Source organism: Oncorhynchus masou, chromosome 29 (genome assembly GCF_036934945.1).
Source record: "Oncorhynchus masou masou isolate Uvic2021 chromosome 29, UVic_Omas_1.1, whole genome shotgun sequence".
Classification (NCBI taxonomy): domain Eukaryota; kingdom Metazoa; phylum Chordata; class Actinopteri; order Salmoniformes; family Salmonidae; genus Oncorhynchus; species Oncorhynchus masou.
Genome location: NC_088240.1, coordinates 26595306 through 26605397, shown reverse-complemented (window position 1 = coordinate 26605397; position 10092 = coordinate 26595306). Strand labels below are relative to the sequence as shown.

The following is a 10092-nucleotide window of genomic DNA, read 5'->3' as shown; positions in this document are numbered from 1 at the left end:
GTAGAGGTAAATCATCTCTTTGCTCCCCCCTTACATGGGTAATAATCTCCAAGCTGCTCTAAACGTTGATGTTGTTGGTGTCTCTAGGTTCATCTCTCGACTGTTGAATGAGGCCTGTTACAACTTTCTTACAAAAACCTTTAAAGGGAGTTTGTGAAACCATTCAGTCATGGATGTATGTAAAACATATTTAAAACGTATTGCAGGTTACAGAAGACTCCTGTTGTACTATGAATCACCACTCATCCCTGTTAGATCTTGATGTGTTGGCTCTATGTATGTACCTGTTTATAATCCACAGTGTGAATATTGTTTTCCATAAAGTTAATAACCCCTAAACCGAAATATGAAATTATCTTTAGGATCTCTTACCAACCTATTACTTTGTGGTTCTAATCTCCCTCTTTCAAAATCGCCCCAGTGACCAAATCTCTAACATTCCTGATCCTTCCCATATATTTTAACCCTAAACCTCCCACAATAACTTTTGTCTATTGTTAGTCTCAGTGACCTTACTGACAATATCCACGTTTAAAACAGATCGAAATACATTGTTGAATACAGTTTTCATGTCTTTCATTATGCAGACATTTGTTTTATTAGACTATATTTCTCATTAGGAATACGGTTGTCACCCTCCTCGGAGGCTTGGTGCATGTACAAAGAAACAGTACAAATTCAACCATGGGTGGCTGTTAACTAAAATAATGGCAATGCGTGTAGTCTTATTAAGGTTTTCCATTGTTTTCTTGTCAGAGTTTTATGGTTTTGCATATGACTGTGCATTATATGCTGTCGTAATACGGTTGAGGATCAGATCAAGCTGTCGCGATCGTCATGGGTAATAAGAAACAGACCAAAGCGCAGCGTGGTGTGAATGCATCGTTTTAATGGATGACGAAAACACGACGTAAACTGAACAAGCCAATAAATGAACAACGACCGTGACGCTATATACCATATGTGCTGACACAAGCACCTAACATAGACAATCACCCAACAATGACAACACAGGCTACCGAAATATGGTTCCCAATCAGAGACAACGACTAACACCGACCTCTGATTGAAGACCATATCAGGCCAAACACAGAAAAAGACAAACTAGACACAGCATAGAATGCCCACTCAGATCACACCCATGCCAAACAAAACCTATAAACATACATAGCAAACTATGGTCAGGGCGTGACACAAACCTATTGGGAATTCTTGATCAATCAAAATGTACCTGTTTTCCGTATAGAATGACTTGTATACAGATTATATTACAACTTTTTGTGTTTTGGCTTAGTGGTTGTTTCTTTACTAACTAGGAAAACTCAACGGTGTGTAAGTCTGAGAAACATTATTGAGCTGGTTGGTTTATTGTTGTTGAAAGCTTGAAATGTACACACATTGAGAAGTGATATTGCAGCAACAGTTTTAAAGTGGGTACTCGTATCATATATATATATATATCCTTGCATGTTTGAATTAGAGCTCCTTTAAAGTGTTTTCATCACCGCCTGGTAAACACATTCTTGTAAATTGTCTACGGTGACATTTCTGGTTATGTCTCACCTGTAACATAATAATCCTAAAGATTATGATAATAATGTTATATTATTTTTATAATAATACATATCTGCAAACCAAAAGTATTTCTGAAAACCCCTTTTTGCATCTTCAATAGTTGGAGATGTTCCAACGTTCGTAGATGATCCTCAGGGGCATATAACAACCAGGGTTGTTGTAGAGTGGGCATAAGTTCAACACTCAGGAGTCAATGTCCTAGCTTTTGTCTTTTTCATAGCCTGTGAGAGAGAATATATTCCACAGCCTTGGTTTCTAATCATACTTTCTAATCAATAAGCGGGTCATGTTGACCCGAAGAGGGCAGAAGCTATTGTTTACAAACAGTGTGAATAAAAAAACATTGTTTCATTGTATAAATAGTCTTCATTTTTAAAAACATACATGTAAATGCCTAGAATTAATACATATCATTATTAAATAATATATATCTATATACATACACATCACCTTGAATATTCAACTCCCCTTCAAAAAAGTTCCATGAGGAAGGAAGGATTCCCCGATTATCGTTTTTTTTATCTGTCCTGGGTCTGCTGCCTTGTGTTTGGAGTTAGGCTAAGGCCGTTAGTACAAGAAACGTAGAATAGCAGCTGTTTCATCGGTTCCACCGATGTCGTTCAGAGTCCCTAATGCATCCAAGTCTCCCATTGTCTCAGTTGTCCAGCATACCTAAAAATAATAATAATAATAAAAATAAATAAAAAATCGTTGTCCCCCCTGTTTAAAACACAACTAACTCGTGTTTAATATTACAATAATATCACGATAATATTCAAACAAAACTTAAAATATATTTTTCACTTACTCAGCTCCAGAAATATCCATTAGGAGGGCTTCACAGACTATGTTATCTGTCCTGGGACTGCTGCCTGGTGTCTTACGAAGTCGTCCAGAGTGCACACGTTTCGTTTTTTAATATATAAATATTCTTGGGTATGTGATTAATTATATGGACTTACGCCGAAAATTGTGTGATCGTGAAGGGCTACGTAAAGGACAGGGCGCAGTTTGCTTCTGAGAATCTACGTCTAACAGTCGCTTCCCAATCACCTATGTCCAGTAGCCTTCAGAAATATCTATTAGGAGGGACTCACTTATTCACATCTCTTTTTTTAATCTGTCCTGGCAGCTAAATATTCGGGCCTGTGGGTTTGCGTTAAAGCTGTGGTAACATAGTGTTAAAGTATATGCTCCACGTTCTGTCCCTAACTAGCGAAAGTACGGAATGAGTTTACAGGGGGGGTTTCGAGATATTCTGTCTACAACCGTGGTGGGGGGCACTGGGCGCTGATTAGAGATATCAATGTTTAACCCCGGGCGGTCGGCCGATATCTGGACATGCCGTATGCATGATAGTGCAAACATTGGTTTCAAACGATTCTCTACAGATAGAATGCTTGGGCCCCTGTTGAACACACACACACACACACACACACACACACACACACACACACACACACACACACACACACACACACACACACACACACACACACACACACACACACATTTGTTTTTGAACCCCACACACACTCCTGCTGCTCCGTCACACGCACACTCACGCACGCCCCCTGATTTTCCGTGTCTTTTTTTTTGTTGTTCGCGACAGATGGGGGTGATGGCTGGAAAGGACATTTTCCCATCGTTAAAGGGTGAGATACTGTTTTATTAAAACCATTGATTTAATACCAAAATATATAGTACAAACTTTTTAAAGACATGTTAGAATTAATTACCAAATTGTACTACTATTTAAACATGCATCATTGGTGTTTTTATGTAAAAACATTGGAGGCCTACAGTTGTACATTATTACAAACGTTATAACATACCATTGTAGGAAAGACTATAAAATAACCCATGTGTTTTTCAGACATGACATTTCTTCGTGACCGTGGTGTTGGATGGAAAGGACATGTTGCTGTCATTAAAGGGTGAGATATTGTGTATTCTATAATAATATAAGGTCCATAAATATTTGATGCAAAATAAAGAAAGAGCACGATCAGCAGGGCGGGCGATCGGGTACACAACTGTATCAACGGCTTGAATTTCTGACAAAATAATATTATCAATGTATACAATATATTTGTTTATTAGACCTACCAACATATAGCACAATATTGAGATACTAAAAAAAATGTATATGCAACCAGTGTACTGACTATGTTGAAATAATCTAAATGAATGCCGCGACCAATTCATTAAAAAACTATAGATGCATTTGACCGTAGACCATTTTGTTTTATAATGGTTACATGTTCAGTACACACCCCTGCATTCTATATTATAAAGTAGGCTGTTGGTCTTTGAGGTCCGTTATGCCAATTTGCCTTTATACATCTCATTGACCTACTGTCAACTCCCTCAGTTGTAAACATCTACAATAATCATTAGACGTACGCATCAGAGTTATCAAACCCCGTGTTGGGGTTTGTACAGAGTTGGTTAAATCCGCTCTTTGCTCCCCCCTTAAATGGGTAATAATCTCCAAGCTGCTCTAAACGTTGATGTTGTTGGTGTCTTTAAGTTCATCTCTCGACTGTTGAATGAGGCCTGTTACAACTTTCTTACAAAAACCTTTAAAGGGAGTTTGTGAAACCATTCAGTCGTGGATGTATGTAAAACATATTTAAAACGTTTTGCAGGTTACAGAAGACTCCTGTTGTACTATGAATCACCACTCATCCCTGTTAGATCTTGATGTGTTGGCTCTCTATGTATGTACATGTTTATAATCCACATAGTGTGAATATTGTTTTCCATAAAGTTAATAACCCCCCTAAACCGAAATATGAAATTACCTCTTCCCCTAAACCGAAATATGAAATTACCTCTTCCTCTATCGTTAAAGCGTGAGATACATTTTTTTTAAACCAGTGATTTAATTCAAAATATTTAGTACCTACATTTTAACACACGTTATAATTCAACATTTTTTACTATTTCTTGCAGATAAAGGGTCCGGTTAGCCCTGACCATTATCCGTTTCCAATTCACCATCGCAAAGTCGTTTGCCCGCTCCATCGAAGCTCCGGACGTTTTCACTCCAGGGAAAGATCAACCGTCCTGCATGTAAATCCTGGGTATGCCCACATCATTAATTAATAAGCTGTGTAGAAGCTGTTTAGCCAAAAGTAAAGGCCTTTCATAAAGAGGCTGTCATGATTGCATGTGCCACATATTTAGCACGTATTGCTTGTTACAGAATACTACTGTTGTACATTTAATATCCACTAGCAGATTTCGTTGCATTTACACAAATGCTATCCTGTTACTGTGGTCTTTTTAAAAGTCAATAAATATATGTGTAAAGTGTACATGTTTGTTTCACTGTAGATTTGTTTAAGACCTCCTAGAAACACCTAATTTCATCCCACAGCATTAATTAATAAGCTGTGTAGAAGCTGTTTAGCCATAAGTAGAGGCCTTTCATAAAGCGGTTGTCTGGATAAACCTGAATCTGAAAGTACCTTTAGGATCTTTTCTTTGGGGTTCTAACCTCCCCAGGTGTACATGCACTGAAAATCCTTAGGCTGGAGCCATCTGGAAGCTCTGTGCCTGTACATATAAAGAGAACTAAATAGGAAACTAGGCTGAGAAACATTATTTAGATGGCTGTTTAATTGTTGTTTAAAGTTTGAAATGGACACAATGCCAAGGGACCTTGTTTCTAACACACACACACACACACACACACACACACACACACACACACACACACACACACACACACACACACACACACACACACACACACACACACACACACACACACACACACACACACACACACACACACACATTCCTGCTTCATAGATAACAACCATAAGGACAATAAAACTGGGGGTGGGGGCCATACATGTTAAAAAGTTCAAACACTCAACCCCCCCAGTTCAACCAGGCCCCTAGACATCAATCACCATGACTACTTCAAAGGATGCCATATAGATGTAAAATAACACACACCCTCTAACACGTGACCACAGGAACAGGATGGACGGGGCCGGAGGCCCATATTTGGACATGCACATGTCATCATGACGCAGGGGGTCATAAATCAATTACTTTGACGCGTGCCGTCTACTTTATTCTCTCTAATTTAATAAATTACAATATTTAGCTGTAATGCATAATTAATCATGGGTCAAATGACATTCATTAGACCTAATATAATGGCCATATATGTTCAAACTAACCCTGATATGTATCAAATAGAATGATTAAACAGTTTAGATGTAATTGTACAATTGTTTTGTATGCTCTTCGTCTCAGATATGGTTTTGCATAAGGAAAATGTAAGACATTCTTCTGTTATTAAATATGGTGTTTTATTTTTGAAAGAAATTGAATATAGAATATATTATCTTTGTCATTTTAGTTTGACTAGTTATCAACATATTATTCCATGTTTTAAAAAATGAAGTCAAGTGGTTATTCTGTGACTTTAGCTAATATACTTTCTTTTTTTGCCACTGTTTCATTTCGGTTTCATTTCGGTATCATTTTGGTATCGGGAGCGAGGTGTATGCTAATCCTAACCTGCTGTGGTGCACCAAAAATAACAAACGTAGCGGCACTACTGTCTAATTGGTTTGTCTATTGTCTTCAGGAGAATGAACATTGCTTTGTATTTATGTACCACGAGATGTCTGTGCTTTGACAGGATGGCTGTTTATACATACAAACTAATAGACAGTACCTTCAAAAAGTACTCAAATCCCTTGACTGTTTTGTGTGACAGCCTGAATTTAAATTTGATTCAAATTAGATGTGTCACTGGCCTGCCTACACATGATACCTCGTAATGTCAAAGTGGAATTATATTTAAAATGTGTTTTTTTTACAAACAAACAAAATATTATGAAAAGCTGAAATGTCTTGAGTCAATAAGTATTCAACTCTTTGTTATGGCAAGACTAAAAAAAGTTCAGGCATAAAGTCACAGAAGTTGTATGGACTCAGTGTGTAATAGTTTTGAACATGCATTTTTAAGATCCCTCAGTCAAGCAAAGATTAAACCACAAGGACCTTGGCTGGGTTTGCCAAAAGCATCATAGCACTAAGATCATCTTTTATCCATTTAGTTTCAATGAAATGAAGATGATCTTCGTGCTACGGTGCTTTTGGGAAACCCAGACCAGGATGGTTTTCCAATGTCTCGCAAAGAAAGGCACCTATTTGTAGATGTGTAAAAAATAAAAATAAAAAGCAGACAATGAATGTCCTTTTGAGCAAGGTGAAGTTATTAATTAGACTCTGGATGGTGTATCAATACACCCATCACAACACTGGCTAAGGCAAAAATAATATCACACAAACATTCAACTAATAAAGAACATTTGTTAATTGTTTGTGTGATATTATTATGTCCTAGCCAGGGATATGACAGTTAGGATTGAAGGGAATTATTCGCGTTAATTTAAGAAATACCTGTTTAGGTGCCTTTTGGGTTAGACCTATTGTAAAGCACTCCATGTCACTAAGATCCATTGGTTGTCTGAAGTCTCCATCAGCCCAAAAGGAAAATACTGTCAACATAACCTACTCTGTTCTATATTATTTATTTATTGAGCACACAAAGCAAAGTCACTAAGTCACCCTGAAACAAAAGCAGAATGTAATGCAATTAAAGTCACACAAGTATTTTTTTATTAAGTTAAATCTGTTACAAATTCACCAAAAACACAATTTCACACAATAAAAGTCGCACTGCATGCATGTTTTTTTAAACAAGTTCAAATTAATATATATATATATATATTTTTTTAAATCAAAAGCAGCTCAAACATGTAAGAATTCACTCTATAGCCATTTATAGTGTACATTATAGGGAAATAATGCATGTTCTAGAATTCCCTTCTAGCCAATCAGAATAAAGTATTTAACAATGCCATGGTATAAATGGTACTGGGTGTACAAAGCATTAAGAAAACCTGTTCTTTCCATGAAATTGACTGACCATAATCAAGGAATCATTTAGGCAGTGTCAAAGACGTCAAGGTGTCATTGTAATATTCAATAAATCCAATATAGTCCTGGGGTAGATGGACTTAATCTGTGACCATGAAATTTGCCCTTAATCTTCCTTTTTAACTAAACACAGCATGACATGTAAATCTAACAATGCATATGGGTCAATGTCATACAACCGTGATTGTTTCATCCTTCATCCACAAAACTTCGATGACCTTGCAGCCTGAAGGCTTTGAGACAAATATAAGCTGCCCTCTGTCTGAAAACAGACTGACCAACACCCAGGTTTACAGTGTTGACAAAAATGCAGAGACGACTGTGTGGAAAATATTACATTTATTGTCAAAGTCTCTACTAGGGGAAGGCTTCCAGGTGAAGACAGCAGCGAAGATCCACAGAGCAAAAAGGAAGTGATGGTGGCCCTCATCTGACTGTGTAGTCGAGGAGAGGAAAAGAGTCCGCCGCTCTCTTTCATGACTAAGGCCATTTTCACATATAGACATGCCACATTTGTGTAATACAGTCTTTTTGAGCCAGAAGCAGTGTCATTTGTTGAGGTGTGCTGTAAGTGCTGTTATTTCCAGAGACATTGACGAGAAAAACTACTGAAATATTAAAAGCAACATCAAAGAAAATGAACAGGCTTACAATAAACAGGTTCCAGTAGCTGATGATTTTGATGTTCCTGTTCACCCAGATGAAGAGCGCTCGCATGACTGGGACTATTGGGATTATAAGAAAAAATTCAGCTTCCTGGTGTCAAAATACTGAACACCCACCAGAGCCAGGGATTTCAGGAATGTCTCTCAGGCAACAAGATAACTAAATAAATGTAGCATAACCTTCTTAAATCGTATATACAGAAATGAATGAGCTTTAACAACGTAAATATAGAACTTTACATAAGCTTTAAAAAGCCCTATTAAAATGAGGTTATATGCCATGATTGGTCTAAGTACTCTTTGCATTCACATCAATGTGTTTAGAATGGAACCAAAATCTTTTTCCAACATTCACTCAGTGCACTCTGGGTTTTTACAAAGTGCAGGACAAGCCATTCCATCAGAAGGTGCTATCAGACAGCTAGATACCTAATTACATTTTGGAAGCTAAAAGATTGCATTTAGTTAAAAGATAAAACAATAATTGTAATCAGAAGATACTATTAACATGTATATATTATTAATAACAAAATAAATAGAAGAATAATAACTGCAGATACAATAATGCGACTGCCCCTTTAAGAGCTCAAATTTATTTTGTGTGATTCTCACCAAATATGTTGTCTTCTCACGCTATTCAAACCCCATTATCGAATAAACACTTTATGAAAATTCCTTATCCTATAGATCACATATCGCAAACAAATAATCTGAACAAAAAATCCACACATTTATTGGAATTTCTGTGGATCCTTAACAGTCGCATATCAATATCTAAAAACAGCATACGTTTGTTTCCCGCGAACCTGTACCACATCATCTCTCTTTTATGTCACCATTGTGAGGGTGTATGGCGGGAAAAACAGTGTTGTAGTAGTCTAGTGTGGGTTGCGGTAATGGGATAATGACAAGCGCAGGGGGTGGCAGGTAGCCTAGTGGTTAGAACGTTGGGCCAGTAACTGAAAGGTTTGCTGGGTCGAATTCCTGAGCTGACAAGTTAAAAATCTGTTGTTCTGAACAAGGCAGTTAACCCACTGTTTCCCGGTAGGCCATTGTAAATAAGAATTTGTTCTTAACTGACTTGACTAGTTAAATAAAAGCCACTTGGAGAGCTTCTTCTTCTTAGTTTTTTAAATGGTGGTTGGCAATCATCGCCACCAATTGGACTGGAGTGTAAATCCATAACCGTTTGTAAAACAAAGAAAAAAATGTTACACTTCTGACTTAACCTACACTCGTTAAAAACCCACTACCCCATTCCACTACTTTTACCCTGTCTGCTCCTACACCGTGCCAATGGCCTGGGAGGACAGGCCTTCACCAAAAACACAATCTATAACTAGTCAAATCTCTTACACGGATCCTCTCAGAATCCCTCAAACTTTTTCCATCCTCCTCTAGTTTCTTCACTGACTCCTCATATGACACACTCTGCACTACTCTGACCATTCCCACCTCAACCTGCCTCTCCCGCACAGGGCAATTACGATCCTAAGCAACATGGGGACTCTTACAATTGACAAACACAACTTTTCCCACCAAAACAACACATTCCTCTATCCCTGGGAAGCTTCATGTTCACATAAAAAGTCTGCAGTCAAATGTTCCCTTCCTTTTAGAAATTCAAAAGATGTGAGCGCCTGTGAAATCGTGATTTGTCCAAATGATCAGAGATGAAAAATCTGCGTAGCAGAACAAAGTTCCTTGTTAGTTGTTGCATGCCAGTCTATCGACAGATGCTACTACCATTTATGTTACTTGTATATGTGCAAGAGAGATTACAGTACCACAGTGACAGTATCATCCACACAACTTCAATGACCTTGCAGCCTGTTGAGCTTTGAGCCAAATATCAGCTGCCCTCTGTCTGAAAACA

At 37.6% G+C, this 10092-nt stretch overlaps 1 long non-coding RNA gene across 2 annotated transcripts; it reads left to right on the top strand.

Moving 5' to 3' along the window:
- Positions 1–3143: 3143 nt before the first annotated feature.
- On the top strand, positions 3144–4780 carry LOC135521146 (uncharacterized). Of its 2 annotated transcripts, XR_010452498.1 has the most exons (4): positions 3144–3230; positions 3452–3512; positions 4227–4298; positions 4534–4780. It is a non-coding gene; the product is annotated as an uncharacterized LOC135521146 (long non-coding RNA). The 2 variants fall into 2 exon arrangements; XR_010452499.1 differs by lacking the exon at positions 4227–4298.
- Positions 4781–10092: the final 5312 nt, after the last annotated feature.